This window comes from Ascaphus truei, unplaced genomic scaffold (assembly GCF_040206685.1).
Source record: "Ascaphus truei isolate aAscTru1 unplaced genomic scaffold, aAscTru1.hap1 HAP1_SCAFFOLD_325, whole genome shotgun sequence".
NCBI lineage: Eukaryota > Metazoa > Chordata > Amphibia > Anura > Ascaphidae > Ascaphus > Ascaphus truei.
Genome location: NW_027456235.1, coordinates 331613 through 350350, shown reverse-complemented (window position 1 = coordinate 350350; position 18738 = coordinate 331613). Strand labels below are relative to the sequence as shown.

General features: G+C 43.4%; 4 non-coding genes across 4 annotated transcripts; all 4 read right to left on the bottom strand.

Annotated features, from left to right (window-relative positions):
- Positions 1 to 8890: 8890 nt before the first annotated feature.
- Positions 8891 to 9034, bottom strand: LOC142483399 (U4 spliceosomal RNA). Its single transcript, XR_012797337.1, has one exon. It is a non-coding gene; the product is annotated as a U4 spliceosomal RNA (small nuclear RNA).
- Positions 9035 to 10883: 1849 nt separating this feature from the next.
- Positions 10884 to 11023, bottom strand: LOC142483398 (U4 spliceosomal RNA). Its single transcript, XR_012797336.1, has one exon. It is a non-coding gene; the product is annotated as a U4 spliceosomal RNA (small nuclear RNA).
- Positions 11024 to 12877: 1854 nt separating this feature from the next.
- On the bottom strand, positions 12878 to 13017 carry LOC142483397 (U4 spliceosomal RNA). Its single transcript, XR_012797335.1, has one exon. It is a non-coding gene; the product is annotated as a U4 spliceosomal RNA (small nuclear RNA).
- A 1850-nt stretch (positions 13018 to 14867) lies between these two features.
- Positions 14868 to 15008, bottom strand: LOC142483396 (U4 spliceosomal RNA). Its single transcript, XR_012797334.1, has one exon. It is a non-coding gene; the product is annotated as a U4 spliceosomal RNA (small nuclear RNA).
- Between the last annotated feature and the right edge of the window lie 3730 nt (positions 15009 to 18738).

Here is an 18738-nt window from a genome sequence, read left to right as displayed (position 1 = left end):
ATCACCAAAAAATCTACTCGCCACACAAAAAAATCTACTCGCCACCTAGTACCAAACGTGTGCTGCTTGGGCCAATATTTACTCGCCCGGGGGTTAAATCCACTCGCCCGGGGCGAGCAAATGTATAGGTTTGTCGAACACTGTATATATATATATATATATATATATATATAGTGGGTGACAAATCACCCAAAAATTGACTCGCCGAACAAAAAAATCTACTCGCCACCTTGTCCCGCCCCTAGTCCCACCCTGCTTTAAAAAATAAATAAATTGAGTAAATTCCTAGTAAGAACAACTTTTGTTTTTGACATAAGTTTATTTATTGTATTACATTATACTACAATTAGCCCTGGTCCCAGCTGGGATCTTACCTGATCCGCAGTCCCTCAATGCCCAGGTACTTCATTCCCGCAATGTTATAAGTTGGAGGGGAGGCGTTCCCTACCTGTCTTCTGGTTTAGGGGGGATTCTGATGTCTCCCGTCTGAAGCTTGAGAGTCAAATCTGGAAGAAAGCAGTATAGGTTATTCCGGTGTAGTATAGGACAGTTAAGATATATAGGGTAAATAAGATATCCAGATACAGAGAGGGGAGAGAGGGGAGAGAGACATAGCGAGAGAGAGGGGAGAGAGAGAGAGGAGAGAAACAGAGAGAGAGGAGAGAGACAGAGAGAGAGAGGGGAGACAGAGAGAGAGAAAGAGAGGGGAGACAGAGAGAGAGGCGAGAGAGAGACAGAGAGGGGAGAGAGACAGAGAGGGGAGAGAGACAGAGACAGAGAGGGGAGAAAGATAGAGACAGAGAGGGGAGACAGAGAGAGAGAGAGAGAGAAAGAGAGAGGAGACAGAGAGAGTGGAGAGAGACAGAGAGGGGAGAGAGACAGAGAGGGGAGAGAGAAAGAGAGGAGAGGGAGAAAGAGAGAGGAGAGAGAGAGGCGAGAGAGAGGAGAGAGAAAGAGAGAGGGGAGAGAGAGACAGGGGAGACCAGAGAGATTGGAGATGGGGGAGACCAGAGAGAGGGGAGATGGGAGAGACCAGAGAGAGGGGAGACGGGGGAGACCAGGGAGAGAGAGACGGGGGAGACCAGGGAGAGAGAGAGGCTGACTGGGGGGGGTGACTGACTGACTGGGGGGTGTGACTGACTGACTGGGGGGGGTGACTGACTGACTGGGGTGACTGACTGACTGGGGGGTGACTGACTGACGGGGGTGACTGACTGACTGGGGGGTGGCTGACTGACTGGGAGGGTGACTGACTGGGGGGTGACTGACTGACTGGGGGGGTGACTGACTGGGGGGGAGACTGAATGACTGGGGGGGTGACTGACTGGGGGGTGACTGACTGGGGGGGTGACTGACTGGGCTACTGGTTGGGGAGGGGGTGACTGATTGGTGGGGGACCTCTGGTGTCACACACACACTCCCATACACACACATTCTCCCATATACACACACACACACACACACACACACACACACACACACACACACACACACACACTCTCTCCACACACCGGGAGGGGGAGGGGGGGAGAGAGGAAAGGCCGCGATCAGCACCACCACCACCACGCTCCCCCCCCCGCCCATCTCCTGCTCCGTGGGACCGGGGGGAAGCGGGGACCTGGGGGGACATCCCTGCTCCCATCTCCCACCCCGCGGTTTGACACAGGGACAGGGGGGGACATCTCCACTCCCATCTCCCGCCCCGCGGGCTGACACGGGGACCGGGGGGAAGCGGGGACCTGAGGGAACATCCCCGCTCCCATCTCCCACATGCGGGCTGAAACGGGGACCGGGGTGGACACAGCACTGGGATGGCTGGGGCTCGGCCCACCGCAGCCACCCGGCCCGGGATAGCTACCTCGGCTCTGCAGGGGGGGGTGCGGTGGTGTATGCGTGTGTCCCCCTTCCCCCGGTACCTGGTCCAGTCCCCATTGCTGCTGACTCCGCCTCATGTCCTCTGCCTCATGTTGCCATCAGGAGCACTCTCCCCTCAGGCCCCGCAACGCTCCTGTCTGACGGTGCCCCACCCCTCCCACGCTCCTGTAGGATGAGGCTAAGGGGGGGAGGCAGGGGGCTGACACTGCTCATGTGGCATTTTAAGTGCAGTTGGAGGAGGAGAATGCCAAAATGCTGCTCCTCCGAAACAACTCACCAGGGGGTAAAATGCAGTCGCCCCGGGCGTCCAGTGGACCGTATTTGTCGAATACATACACACACACACAAAAATGACCGTGCAAAATAACAGGTGTTTGGAGATATAAATGGGTATCTAGTAAAAATTATGTTATAATAAATAATGAAGGGAGACAATATAGCTCAAATGGTCTAAAATATTAACTCGCTACCAATGGACTAACCTCAAAATAAGCGTGGAAGTGATGAATGAAGACATACCCCACCTAAACCACACAAAAAAAAGAACAAAAAAAGCATGGACATGAACAGCTGCAGAAAACCAGGGGACAAAAGGACAGTGATACAGAAGGAGGAAATGGGGGAGGGGAGGGGTCGCAGCAATGGGATAACCAAATACAAATGACCAAAAACGGACTGAAAATGAACCAAAAATGGTGAAATAAAATACTGGAATCCAGGTAAAAATAAAATAAAAACTGGAGACTCCAGGCAGCTCTCTGCAGAACAACACCAAATCCACCACGCAATATACAAAACAAAGAAGGAGAGTGCAGGCTCCATAGCATGATTCCATAACAATAAACAATTTATTGACTACAAAAAAATCCAACTACTCACAAATGTAGCTGGTTAATGTGCAATGGGGACAGATTAAGGATAATTCCTAGGGTACCAAATGGAGTCACGTGGTGAGCATACACGTCTTCCGGAACTGAGTACACAAATTGAGTTCCTTGGCTCCCTGGTTCCCCCATATCAATGGCGTGGAGTGTCCAACAGGCACAATACAGACACCCTGGGTGACCAGAAGGGGAAACACGTCTCCGGCCCAGCCAGGAAGCGGTGTTACTGATGCCGGTCTCCATTTGGAACCTTAGAAATGATCCTTAATCTGTCCATATTGCGCATTTACCAGCTACATTTGTGAGTAGTTGGAATTTATTCAATAAAGTGTTTATTTTTATGGAATAACGCTATGGTGCCTGTGCTTTCCTCATTGGATATATATATATATATATATCCTGGGGTATATATAACCTGGGGTGGTCTGCAACAGTCCCTGTCAGGGACCCACTGACGCCTATTACAGCAGAGGATTTGTATACGGCAGTTTTTCTTCATTTTGTCTACCTCTAGCTGCCTGATGCTTGGGCTCTCACTACCTCTAGCTGCCTGATGCTTGGGCTCTCACTACCTCTAGCTGCCTGATGCTTGGGCTCTCACTACCTCTAGCTGCCTGATGCTTGGGCTCTCACTGCCTGTAGCTGCCTGATGCTTGAGCTGTCACTGCCTCTAGCTGCCTGATGCTTGGGCTCTCACTGCCTCTAGCTGCCTGATGCTTGGGCTCTCACTACCTCTAGCTGCCTGATGCTTGGGCTGTCACTGCCTCTAGCTGCCTGATGCTTGGGCTCTCACTACCTCTAGCTGCCTGATGCTTGGGCTCTCACTGCCTGTAGCTGTCTGATGCTTGCGCTCTCACTGCCTCTAGCTGCCTGATGCTTGGGCTTTCACTACCTCTAGCTGTTGGATGCTTGGGCTCTCACTACCTCTAGCTGCCTGATGCTTGGGCTCTCACTACCTCTAGCTGCCTGGTGCTTGGGCTCTCACTACCTCTAGCTGCCTGATGCTTGGGCTCTCACTACCTCTAGCTGCCTGATGCTTGGGCTCTCACTACGTCTAGCTGTCTGATGATTGGGCTCTCACTACGTCTAGCTGCCTGATGCTTGGGCTCTCACTACCTCTAGCTGCCTGATGCTTGGGCTCTCATTACCTCTAGCTGCCTGATGCTTGGGCTCTCACTACGTCTAGCTATCTGATGCTTGGGCTCTCACTACCTCTAGCAGTCTGATGCTTGGGCTCTCACTACCTCTGGCTGCCTGATGCTTGGGCTCTCACTACCTCTAGCTGCCTGATGCTTGGGCTCTCACTACCTCTAGCTGCCTGATGCTTGGGCTCTCACTACCTCTAGCTGTCTGATGCTTGGGCTCTCACTACCTCTAGCTGCCTGATGCTTGGGCTCTCACTACCTCTAGCTGCCTGATGCTTGGGCTCTCACTACCTCTAGCTGCCTGATGCCTGGGCTCTCACTACCTCTAGCTGCCTGATGCTTGGGCTCTCACTACCTCTAGCTGTCTGATGCTTGGGCTCTCACTAGCTATAGTTTGGTTTATGCTAATTGTTGGCTTGCCAGTGATCCCTCAGAAAGGGCCGGGTTTAAGTGCTTAGAACCATCTTTTCTTTTGTATTAGCATATTGTGCTCTTCCTGGGCTGTTTCCATTGAGATATATTTGAGTGGAGGTGGTGTAATTAGGGAAGTACCACAGAAATATCTGTGGGAATGGGCTTGAAGAAGAGGCGTCTATGGCCCTGAAACGTTAACGTTCCCCCCCTATTATTTATTACCCTCATCCATTATGTGTATTGAACGTATATATTGTTTTCTCCCCTTTTGTGTTTTTATTCTTTTCCCACTGTTTTCCCTCCCACCCCTCTCTCTCCTTGGTGTGGTTGTCTCTACAGGAGAGGTTGTCTCCATACCCTGCTATTGGGTTCCATGTATAGCTGCTTAAATATTTTTCAAATACACTTTTGACTTATTACAATTGACTTTTGTTCATTGCTTCTACTGTTGCCTGCTGGGGCCATATGTATATATCTCTGATAAAAAAAGTTCTCAGTGTGCGCATTCCCTTTTAATCTTCTCTCCAAATCAAAGCCTTTCCTCCTGCTGCTCCCAGTTCCCGTGATCAGCGGGGCAATACCATAAACATACAAACAAAAAAGGGGCGTGAGAAGGAAAATAAAAGGATTTAATTTAATCACAAAATCATATATTATATTTTAAACCATAAAAACATATATAACTTCCACATAATAGAAACAGATCGCAATGGATCTACAGGTCAGAGCCCTTACTCCAGACAGGGTATAAATACCCACGACTAAACAATGCCTCAGATGGTTAATAGGCAAAATAAGATCAAGCAGCCAAATTAAAATCCCACCACTTAATAATGCCTCTTATGGTTTAAAAGCAAAAAAGGGTCCAGCAGCCAAGATGAAAAAATAGCTAGCAGTGTTAGTGAGTAAATTGGCATCCTCGTGGGGCTCCCCCCTGAAGAATTGTCCAGTCGACACGAAACGCGTTGAGCGGTGAGGTCAAAGCAGCGACGGGAAACACGTGACTACGGAACCCGGAACCCCACGAGGACGCCAATAAAATTCTATAAAATCGGTTTATATTCTCTTGTATTTGTTCTTGTTGTATTGTGATTCTGGCTTTGTTCAGTCAGTATTACTCGGCTGCCTGTCTCATATGTTTCAGTTTCTTTGTGCTCTTGATTTTAATATATTTTGAGCACACGCACTATTTTTGTGTTTATATTATATCAGCGCTTTTCTAGCACCTTCCTTTTTTCGGATTAAAAGAACAAGGTTATACAGTCATTTCACAGACATTTCATGGACCGATAGAGTTGGAAAATTGGGTACAGGGGATAAAGGGCTGGTGAGTTTCAGATTGAAATAGAGCAGCTTAATAATCACTTTAACATCACCAAAATTAGTGAACGGCAGCAAATGGCTAACACCCTTTGGCTGTGCGAAAGGCTGTCCGCCTTTTGGGCAAAGCAGATGTACACTGGGGTGGTTGAGATTCAATGCAGCTGTGAACAAAGTTATTTGTGTCCTCTTGGCTCATTGACATTCCAGTGGGGGGGGTGAGGGGTTTGACGTTCCACAAAGTACAAGCAAATGTTAACCCTTAGCACGCTGGTCCTGTGCAGAAGGGAAAAGCTTTTGGGAAGCCCCATCAAGCTTTCTGCCTTTGGGGCAACACAGATATACACTGGGGTGGTTGAGATTCAATGCAGCACTTTACCTTGCTATAGCAGCTACGGCTTGTAAAGAGCACCCAACACGTTGCTTAGCTTTATTCCCTCTCATTCTGTAATTTCCCCTGGATGGAATCTTTTGTGGGAAGGTCAGGCTGCAATACTGATCATACTGACCTCCTTCTCTGACCTTGATGTGGGTAAAATGTTGTTTAAATAACCCCACTGATGAACACAACCTAATAAAATCTATACTGACTACTGAGGTTGAAGAGAAACAGAAATCGACCTGCACTTACAGATGTAGCCAGAGACTGTCCTCGCTTCTGCGGTTTTATCTGTGCCGGTGCGACTTGAGCGCGTGAGCATTGAAGCCGCTTAGCAGCTGCCATACTCGCATCCCAGAAGGCAGTACGTATCGCAGATAGGTTGTAGTAGCAAAGCGCATATGTTGAATATATATAAAAAGAGTATTAGAACACACAACTGTTGTAAATGGTGGAATAAATAAATAATGCAAGGGCACTGATCTCAAACAGTCAATGGGTATATAAGACAATACTCACACGGCCATGTGTGAGCCCTTTCACATCAAGGCATATAATATGCCACCTCTGGAGGACAGTCTGTCTTCAGACCTGTGGTGGGGGGTTCTAGCTGTATGGCCAACCGGAGTGTCCCGTCAAGGATGTTCCTCACACCGTCCAAGTAAAGATGGTGGACATTTAAAAAAACTTCTCTCCAGCTACTGTAGCCGCCTGGAGTGCTCCGTCGCAGTTCCTTCCTAATTCCACGTCCGACTGCAGGACCGCAACAAGGAGGACTCGGTGGGGCAATGGTGGCCTTCAGAGTCCAAAATGGATGCACGTACCGACCGGGAACTACACGTTTCGGAAATACTTTCCTTCATCAGGTTCCTGTCGGTTACGTGCTGCTATTACATTATTTATAGTGTGAGTAATTGATTTCTGGTGTGTAATTAAAATGTAATTGATTAAAATATACTTGTAGTTATCTTTTCCTGTGTACTTATCTCATAGCCCTTATTACCAGTAGGTGCTGATGTACTGCAACCTCCAATGGTTTATATGATGAAATCACTATTAGAGTAATGTGATGAATTAGAATAATGATTTAAAAACGAACATGCATGTACATATACAGTGGTAATACATAATAGGAGCTGCTATAGCATGGACCTCCTCAAAAACTATGTGCTATAACTGGGCATAAACTACTGTCTATAAGCCTATCTAGAGTAATACAGGTCCCAGAACACATAAAGACGTACCAACTAGTGAAATAAGGCTATCTGTTTGAAATAAAATCGATGGTATTACATCTCCAAGCATAGTGATACAAGTAGAAATAGTAGATGATGTCCTTGTTGCATATATAAATACAGTAGAATGGAATGACAAAGTACCAATGCCAATAATACATAGCTGTATGTCAGAAAATACTGATATACTATCAACCAGTGAATATCGTGATTCCCCCAACTGGATTGATAGCTTTCTGATATATATATATATAATACTGGGCATACGAGGTGTGAGATAAAGATCTCTGGTAAATCCACAACATATAATAGATGTGCCAGTCCTTAGTGACTGTTGCAGATACAAACAGAAAAGGACCCTCCCATATATATAGGAAGGAGATATAGCCGACTGGCCTGGTGGTATATATAAACATAAACATCACTGACTGTAGACCAATGAATATTGAAGTCATGCTGGAATCAATGGAGGGTGTGATACCCCTTTTGCCAGATTAAAGGTAAAGTAATGACTCCCAGCTCTGGCATGCAGACTGAATGGATTCTAGATAAAAAATAAATGATAATCGGTAGAACAAATAGTCCCTGATTATATATGTAACCCTTTTTGGGTACCCCCCTAACTGAGATTGGGGGTATGCTCCCTTCTGGCTACTCTTAGGTGGCTTTGGACTGTGACCTGTTGGTGAACAGGAGGGCTGAGGGCTCCGCGATGGTGTGGGGAGAGCCAGGACAGGGACAGTAGAGACAGGTTACCTTGATATTTCTCTGGTGCAGTGCCTACAGCCAGTAAGGATACCCTGGGTGATATTCAAGGGATGGACCCCCACTGACACTCCATCATCACAGATACAGGAACTCACACACAGCATGTCTTTTCTGTATTTATTAGCAGTCAGCTCCAGGATAGAGAATGGCAGACTTCACATGATCTTTAACAGCAGATACATTCTCTCTCTATCTAGATCAGATCCCTGGCTAGATAGCATAATTCCCTCCCCAACCCAGCATGGGGGGGAGGGAGAGACTTTCTCTGTCCTAACTAATTTCTTCTTCTTTTCTTCAGTATCAACTCTCAACTGACTAACTAACACTTTTCGGAGGATGGCCCAATTTGAATATCTTTGGGGAGTGTCTCTAACTCTGACTCATAGCAAGCCAGAGCTGGATACAGATTGGCCCACACACCAGGGGGCGTTCCAACAAATATCCACCCCTCAGATTTACATCCTCAGAGTTGCTAGGCCTGCCCTTGAATACTGATATATTATTCAAGGCTGAAATACACATACAGGCCTAAAGAAGGAATTAACCTTTCCACTGCCTGCACTAACAGGACTGACAGAGGAAAGGCCCAGAAAAAGAAATAGCAGACAGACGGCTAGGCTATATATATATGGACTACTCAATAATAATTAACATAGAAACATAAAAAGGGCAGAGCATGCCATCTAGTGGATATAATTAAAAATCCGGTTTGCTGACACGGTGTAATATCTCATGTGTTGTTATTCATCTGAGGTTTTAACTAATTTAAGAACTGCTAATGATTTTTATTATGTCCTGAAATGTAAAACCATAGAATTCAAAGAGGGTGTACTTTCATTTTCACACAACCATAGAACTACTTTAGATCAGTCTCTCGTGAGACTGTAAAAAATTGCTAAAGCTGACTATATTTCAAGTCATCACAGCAGGCTATTGGGAAAAGTTTTTTTCAACTAGCAATAACCACACATTAAATTAACTTCATTGGCTACAACACTAACACTGCGTAAAATTAACTTTCTAGTGGGTTAGTAACCACCAGCCCACAAGAAGCCCTCATTACACTGGTAATGGTAAATGCAGGAGCTGGTTCAGTGCTATGGATTGTGGGAGTTAATATGGTAATTAACTGTGAACTAGAAAGACTCTCTTGCAGTTCCACAAACAACCACTTGCAGTGTATCTGCATGCAAACGCTTCAGCCAGAGGTGTATTTGGGACCAAATACATGATCTCTCCTCTCTTACCAGTGACCTGACTGTGAAATAACAATTATGATTGAATATTGCTATTTCAAACCTACTGGAAGTTGCTCGAAAACATGATCTCATATGAAAAAGAAATGTTTTCTCGCAGTGATATTCATGTCAAATGTGAAAGTCACACATTTAGACTTCAAAAATAAAATCCATACAGATCAAATGAGCAACTTCAGTAGCTCAGGGACATGGCATGTACTTGCTTTTATACATGTAAATCTTCAGTACCCGGGTGGGTAGCCCCCTCTTAACACCAACGAGATCATATCAGATATACACACTCATCATGCAGATAGTATGGACTCATTCAGGGTAGGTTTGGTAGGGAAATATATCATCAACATGGTTCGTGAATTATGAACATTATTAGAACCACTTTCGACAAAACACACAAGGTCTCTGTGGGTGCAATTGGTTAGCGCGTTCGGCTGTTAACCCAAAGGTTGGTGGTTCAAGCCCACCCAGGGATGTCTGTTTTAAACTCGACAGCTCTTTTCTTGACTAGTTCTGCCCATGGAATTAAGTAGCCGGGAAAACCCCGAAAACATTCACATCCCTGATTATATTATACCCACTTATCTCCTTCAAGACATTTAATAAGATTTTAAAATAGAATGTCTGATGACTAATTGTCGTTTCATGCACCAAACAAAAGACTTCTTTTTCTATGCATCAGTGTTGGTATCTATTAAGTGAAGTTGCTTGAGAAACGGGATGCCAGAACAAGAACTTAATTAATACTGCTTTTGTTGTGGTGGAAATAGAAACATTTGGTGATAGATGAATCCTAGTGAAGAGCACAGGATTATCTGCAAACCAAGATGGGATTGGAAACATCTGGGGACAATAGGTCGAGTGTGGTCATTGAGAGCGTACAATTATTTCCCACCTAAGATTGCCTCACATGCGATAGATATGTCAATTTATAGATAGAAAGATGCGTTAATAGTTAATACCTGCAATCCTGTGATAACACTCAGTACTCTAACATATCCTTATACATGACACTAATTTCATCATTAGGTATATGTTTCATTGGTTTGACCTGAAAGCCTGACTGCGCAATAACAATTATTATTGAATTATTTTACAATGCATACTTATTCCATGGGCTCCTCCTATATTTTTCATTTGTATGCCAGTCTTCAGGGCATTTTCACGTATCTCACAAAGTTTAGTCCACAGGACATTAAGAAATGACATATATTCCGTTTAGGTTCTTGCTCAAGACCTTGATGAGGTGGGCAGGCTGGAATCATATTTTGGTCAAAAGATGCAACCAAATGACTCCTTTGTCAAACAGACGTACCTTGCAAATGTAATCATGACACTAGTAGATTTGAGCCCAAATTGGTAGGAGAGCAGGATTTGTTTTGGTTTTACCAGCAGCAGTTACCCTTGTAAAGGGAGGAGGAGCGCGGTAATCCATACAGTCTTCCACAAATGTTTGGCTAATCTTTTCCATGCGTCATACTCCATAAGGGCATTTTATTCTCTTGTTAGTGATACTTTGCATCATAGGGGTAGATTATCATCTTGCCTGGTTCCAGCTTTACACAGTTTCCTAAAGAACAGCATGATCTATATTTAGACACAAAGATCAGTCTCTCGTGAGACTGTCAAAAATTGCTAGTGCTGACTATATTGCAAGTCATCACAGCGGGGTATTGGGAAAAGTTTTCAACTAGCAATAATCACGCCCAGATTAACCTCATGGGCTATGATACTGCCACTGCGCAAAGTTAACTTTCTACTGGCTTAGTAACCACCAGCTCACAAGAAGCCCTCATTACACTGGTGGCTAGCCAAATGCAGGAGCTGGTTCAGTGCTATGGATTGTGGGAGTTAATATAGTAATTCAACTGTGAACTAGAAAGACTCTCTTGCAGTTCCACAAACAACCACTTGCAGTGTATCTGCATGCAAACGCTTCAGCCAGAGGTGTATTTGGGACCAAATACATGATCTCTCCTCTCTTACCAGTGACCTGACTGTGAAATAACAATTATGTTTGAATATTGCTATTTCAAACCTACTGGAAGTTGCTCGAAAACATGATCTCATATGAAAAAGAAATGTTTTCTCGCAGTGATATTCATGTCAAATGTGAAAGTCACACATTTAGACTTCAAAAATAAAATCCATACAGATCAAATGAGCAACTTCATTAGCTCAGGGATATGGCATGTACTTGCTTTTATACATGTAAATCTTCAGTACCCGGGTGGGTAACCCCCTCTAAACACCAACGAGATCATATCAGATATACACACTCGTCATGCAGATAGTATGGACTCATTCATTGTAGGTTTGGTAGGGAAATATATCATCAACATGGTTCGTGAATTATGAACATTATTAGAACCACTTTCGACAAAACACACAAGGTCTCTGTGGGTGCAATTGGTTAGCGCATTCGGCTGTTAACCGAAAGGTTGGTGGTTCAAGCCCACCCAGGGACGTCTGTTTTCCACCCGACAGCTCTTTTCTTGACTAGTTCTGCCCATGGAATTAAGTAGCCGGGAAAACCCCGAAAACATTCACATCCCTGATTATATTATACCCACTTATCTCCTTCAAGACATTTATTAAGATATTTTAAAATAGAATGTCTGATGACTAATTGTCGTTTCATGCACCAAACAAAAGACTTCTTTTTCTATGCATCAATGTTGGTATCTATTAAGTGAAGTTGCTTGAGAAACGTGATGCCAGAACAAGAACTATATTAATACTGCTTTTGTTGTGGTGGAAATAGAAACATTTGGTGATAGATGAATCCTAGTGAAGAGCACAGGATGATCTGCAAACCAAGATGGGATTGGAAACATCTGGGGACAATAGGTCGAGTGTGGTCATTGAGAGCGTCCAATTATTTCACACCTAAGATTGCCTCACATGTGATAGATATGTCAATTTATAGATAGAAAGATGCGTTAATAGTTAATACCTGCAATCCTGTGATAACACTCAGTACTCTAACATATCCTTATACATGACACTAATTTCATCATTAGGTATATGTTTCATTGGTTTGACCTGAAAGCCTGACTGCGCAATAACAATTATTATTGAATTATTTTACAATGCATACTTATTCCATGGGCTCCTCCTACATTTTTCATTTGTATGCCAGTCTTCAGGGCATTTTCACGTATCTCACAAAGTTTAGTCCACAGGACATTAAGAAATGACATATATTCCGTTTAGGTTCTTGCTCAAGACCTTGATGAGGTGGGCAGGCTGGAATCATGTTTTGGTCAAAAGATGCAACCAAATGACTCCTTTGTCAAACAGACGTACCTTGCAAATGTAAACATGACACTAGTAGATTTGAGCCCAAATTGGTAGGAGAGCAGGATTTGTTTTGGTTTTACCAGCAGCAGTTACCCTTGTAAAGGGAGGAGGAGCGCGGTAATCCATACAGTCTTCCACAAATGTTTGGCTAATCTTTTCCATGCGTCATACTCCATAAGGGCATTTTATTCTCTTGTTAGTGATACTTTGCATCATAGGGGTAGATTATCATCTTGCCTGGTTCAAGCTTTACACAGTTTCCTAAAGAACAGCATGATCTATATTTAGACACAAAGATCAGTCTCTCGTGAGACTGTCAAAAATTGCTAGTGCTGACTATATTGCAAGTCATCACAGCGGGGTATTGGGAAAAGTTTTCAACTAGCAATAATCACGCCCAGATTAACCTCATGGGCTATGATACTGCCACTGCGCAAAGTTAACTTTCTACTGGCTTAGTAACCACCAGCTCACAAGAAGCCCTCATTACACTGGTGGCTAGCCAAATGCAGGAGCTGGTTCAGTGCTATGGATTGTGGGAGTTAATATAGTAATTCAACTGTGAACTAGAAAGACTCTCTTGCAGTTCCACAAACAACCACTTGCAGTGTATCTGCATGCAAACGCTTCAGCCAGAGGTGTATTTGGGACCAAATACATGATCTCTCCTCTCTTACCAGTGACCTGACTGTGAAATAACAATTATGTTTGAATATTGCTATTTCAAACCTACTGGAAGTTGCTCGAAAACATGATCTCATATGAAAAAGAAATGTTTTCTCGCAGTGATATTCATGTCAAATGTGAAAGTCACACATTTAGACTTCAAAAATAAAATCCATACAGATCAAATGAGCAACTTCAGTAGCTCAGGGACATGGCATGTACTTGCTTTTATACATGTAAATCTTCAGTACCCGGGTGGGTAGCCCCCTCTTAACACCAACGAGATCATATCAGATATACACACTCATCATGCAGATAGTATGGACTCATTCAGGGTAGGTTTGGTAGGGAAATATATCATCAACATGGTTCGTGAATTATGAACATTATTAGAACCACTTTCGACAAAACACACAAGGTCTCTGTGGCGCAATTGGTTAGCGCGTTCGGCTGTTAACCGAAAGGTTGGTGGTTCAAGCCCACCCAAGGACGTCTGTTTTCCACCCGACAGCTCTTTTCTTGACTAGTTCTGCCCATGGAATCAAGTAGCCTGGAAAACCCCGAAAACATTCACATCCCTGATTATATTATACCCACTTATCTCCTTCAAGACATTTAATGAGATTTTAAAATAGAATGTCTGATGACTAATTGTCGTTTCATGCACTAAACAAAAGACTTCTTTTTCTATGCATCAGTGTTGGTATCTATTAAGTGAAGTTGCTTGAGAAACGGGATGCCAGAACAAGAACTATATGAATACTGCTTCTGTTGTGGTGGAAATAGAAACATTTGGTGATAGATGGATCCTAGTGAAGAGCACAGGATTATCTGCAAACCAAGATGGGATTGGAAACATCTGGGGACAATAGGTCGAGTGTGGTCATTGAGAGCGTCCAATTATTTCACACCTAAGATTGCCTCACATGTGATAGATATGTCAATTTATAGATAGAAAGATGCGTTAACAGTTAATACCTGCAATCTTGTGATAACACTCAGTACTCTAACATATCCTTATACATGACACTAATTTCATCATTAGGTATATGTTTCATTGGTTTGACCTGAAAGCCTGACTGCGCAATAACAATTATTATTGAATTATTTTACAATGCATACTTATTCCATGGGCTCCTCCTACATTTTTCATTTGTATGCCAGTCTTCAGGGCATTTTCACGTATCTCACAAAGTTTAGTCCACAGGACATTAAGAAATGACATATATTCCGTTTAGGTTCTTGCTCAAGACCTTGATGAGGTGGGCAGGCTGGAATCATGTTTTGGTCAAAAGATGCAACCAAATGACTCCTTTGTCAAACAGACGTACCTTGCAAATGTAAACATGACACTAGTATATTTGAGCCCAAATTGGTAGGAGAGCAGGATTTGTTTTGGTTTTACCAGCAGCAGTTACCCTTGTAAAGGGAGGAGGAGCGCGGTAATCCGTACAGTCTTCCACAAATGTTTGGCTAATCTTTTCCATGCGTCATACTCCATAAGGGCATTTTATTCTCTTGTTAGTGATACTTTTATCATAGGGGTAGATTATCATCTTGCCTGGTTCCAGCTTTACACAGTTTCCTAAAGAACAGCATGATCTATATTTAGACACAAAGATCAGTCTCTCGTGAGACTGTCAAAAATTGCTAATGCTGACTATATAGCAAGTCATCACAGCGGGGTATTGGGAAAAGTTTTCAACTAGCAATAATCACACCTCGGATAAACCTCATTGGCTATGATACTGCCACTGCGCAAAGTTAACTTTGTACTGGCTTAGTAACCACCAGCTCACAAGAAGCCCTCATTACACTGGTGGCTAGCAAATGCAGGAGCTGGTTCAGTGCTATGGATTGTGGGAGTTAATATAGTAATTCAACTGTGAACTAGAAAGACTCTCTTGCAGTTCCACAAACAACCACTTGCAGTGTATCTGCATGCAAACGCTTCAGCCAGAGGTGTATTTGGGACCAAATACATGATCTCTCCTCTCTTACCAGTGACCTGACTGTGAAATAACAATTATGTTTGAATATTGCTATTTCAAACCTACTGGAAGTTGCTCGAAAACATGATCTCATATGAAAAAGAAATGTTTTCTCGCAGTGATATTCATGTCAAATGTGAAAGTCACACATTTAGACTTCAAAAATAAAATCCATACAGATCAAATGAGCAACTTCAGTAGCTCAGGGATATGGCATGTACTTGCTTTTATACATGTAAATCTTCAGTACCCGGGTGGGTAACCCCCTCTAAACACCAACGAGATCATATCAGATATACACACTCGTCATGCAGATAGTATGGACTCATTCATTGTAGGTTTGGTAGGGAAATATATCATCAACATGGTTCGTGAATTATGAACATTATTAGAACCACTTTCGACAAAACACACAAGGTCTCTGTGGGTGCAATTGGTTAGCGCGTTCGGCTGGGGGCTCACAGTGGTCATAGTTGCCATGTTGTCCAACAGACTGGCCTGGGTGGTACAGCCCAGGTCTACGGTTGGATGTGGACAACCTAGATGTCACTCTGGGCCACAACCACAAGGGTGTTCCAGATTGACCCTCTCCTGCAGTTGGCTGCGCTGGCTACAGATGGTTCATGGCACATTGAACCCCCAACATACGCGATTGGTATGAGTTAGCAAATGTGGCTCCTGGACTTGAATTGGCTAATCAAGTTGTGGCTGGGCAGTCAATCCTCACATGCCTTGCACTCATAGCACTTTCGGTCATGCTAGAACTCAGTAGTTGGGAACATGTGAAACATTGTGCACAGTGGTTAAGCCGGGATGTCTTTTCGGGTTGTGGTGGCTCAGTCATGCAGCTGCCTCACAAATCAGAGCTCGAGGTCCTCGGTTTCAGCCAGTGGAGGTAGGGGCGAGCCAGAAGAAACCCATCGGCCATGTAGACTGCTCACTTGGCAGTGGCAGGCATGCAGTCGAAGACCAAACATCATACCTTGGGTTAACATCTCAGCAGTAAAAGCCTCATTGCTGGCAACCCACTGCTTCAGGTAATGGATCATGTGGTTCACAAACTCTATGTTGGTGTCTTCGAACTCTCTCTGCAGACACTCAAACTCTAGCTTATACGAATAACTCTGTTCTCCTCGATGTCAATCTCCCGGTAATGCCTCGGCCATCTTCATGCTCAGCTGGGGTAACTTAAACTTCACCCAATCGACCTCGGGAAGCTGAAGGAGATGGCAGAGCTTTTCAAAAGATCAGAGGTAGAGATCTACAGTATGTCCTCCTTGGCCTTGTCAAATGTGGGGGACCCGTGTGGATAGGCCGTCTAGAGAATCCTGACTACGTGAAGCAAAGTGACCTACAGTATTTATGCTAACCCGTTTCACTGATTAAAGGCTTAGCTCCCCTGAACGAGCGAAGTGACTGTCACGGGGCCTTATAAAGGAGAGCTGTTGTAGGAGTGAATCTCTGTGGCCGGAACAGTGAGGCAGAAGCAAAGACTTAAACGGGGTCACAGGCAGAGGTCGCAGGCAGGCAGCGATAATAATGAGATATTGCACAGAGAATAGAGTAAGCTAGTATAGAGGGAGGGCCAGTATAAAGAAGCACATAGTAGCATGAAAAGGAGTCTGTAATAGCAATATTGTGACTGGGTTAAAGAGTCACCCAAGTGTCCTAATCACAATGAAAGTATTAAAAGGGTCAGTCCCACATAGGACTAATGTGACCCAATGACATGGACATGTTTAATGCGTAATGCGTTATGTGCTCAGCCCCAAAAAGAGGGAAATAATCATGATATAACACAGCATGTTCATTAGGACTGGGTAGAGATACTCTCTATAACTATATAGAGCAGCATGTTCTTAAGCAGTGTACAAATACTCATCGTACATATAAAGACTGACGTGTTCATTATCAATGTATAGATACTTACCACCACTATAGAGTGCTGCCTGTTTATAATAGTATAAAGGATTATTGGAATTCCAATATTTGGGCCAATCCCTCGCAATGTCTCAGAATGGTCACCATACCCCATATGGGTTAAATTAATATTAATATAACAAAACTTTTCCAACAAAAATGATGTCATGTTTTTATTACTAATATCCATTGATGTGTTGGTTTTATCAGGGGGTTAATCAAAGTGCAAATCTCATATGGGTTAATCATCGTGAGATATGAATGTTTTTATCATAATTATGTTAGCACAAATAATGTCCCTCGTCCCCACTTACATTACGATAATAACTCCGTACAAACGTGTGTATGGATTCATCTGTAATTGGCCATTATGGGATTCAGTGCAGAGATCCACGTGGTCCCATACAGAATCTCTACACTGTAATAAAAGAATATAAATATGTGAGCCTTGTGAGCATTTCCACCACTCTCCATATGGGAGCAGAAGACCCAGCAGTTACACTGACCAACTAAAGGCTACCTGTAACATTGTTTCATTTCCTCTACTCTTCCCATGTGAACATTGTTCCAGCATTGTAGGGAAATCTGCCACACATTAGGATTGAAATGTGAGATGTTTGAACGGTAACCTCTGCTGTCCTGTAACACCGACGTGGAATTGTGGTAAGTTAAGATATTCTACCTAGTGCTGGAGATTGTACATACACATGTGCAAAACTTTCCAAAATACATTATCGTTGTTTTTACCAAAATGTATTCCCAGAGAACCAGTTGGCAGAACTTTTAAGGGCTAAAAGTATCTAAGAAATCCCACATTTTCACCATCAATTCTCTGCTTTTCCAATTAGAATATTTGCAATGGATACGCCAAGCATTTTCTCCTCTCCAGAAGAACACCATGTCCTGGCTCTGGATGGGAGTTAGTACCATTAAGTGAGATGCTTGGTGACTCTCTGACCGTGCTTTGATCGAGGTAAATTAACAAGAATAGGAAGAGATTGAGATTTATTTAATAAGAGGTAAGGGTTACATAACAGAATTGCTTTTCCTGGTGCCTCCAAGTTCTCTAAATAATATGTGAGATGGAAAAAGGGCAGCAAGACATTCATAGGTTATCTATTCATAGGTTATTTCCGTGTTTGTAATGAAGCAGGTGGGTTTATAATGCTATTAATGTCACATATTACTGTTTTGTTCAAAGGACAATATCTTGTTGCATAGAGCATCACATACAGAAGTCTTATTAGAGGGATGAAGATGGCCTCAGCTGGCTTTATCTCTGTCCCCCTGAGTCCATGATGGCACAATCTATTCTCAGTATATTGTATTAAAAACCATATAATATGGAGACTTCCAAGATCAGCGCACGTTGTTCAGCGCAGGTTCAGAAATGATTTTTCAGGCTAACCATCTGGAAAATATTACAAGTAAAAATGTTCATTTTAACAATAGTCTCTATAATAAATATTCTGTATCACTTCAGATTGTTAAAATTAACCTAGCTATTTTTTATAGAGGTTAGTAAAACACTGGATTAATCATGATTTCTAGGAAGATATATTAAGATTTACGTGGGGTTTCAAGT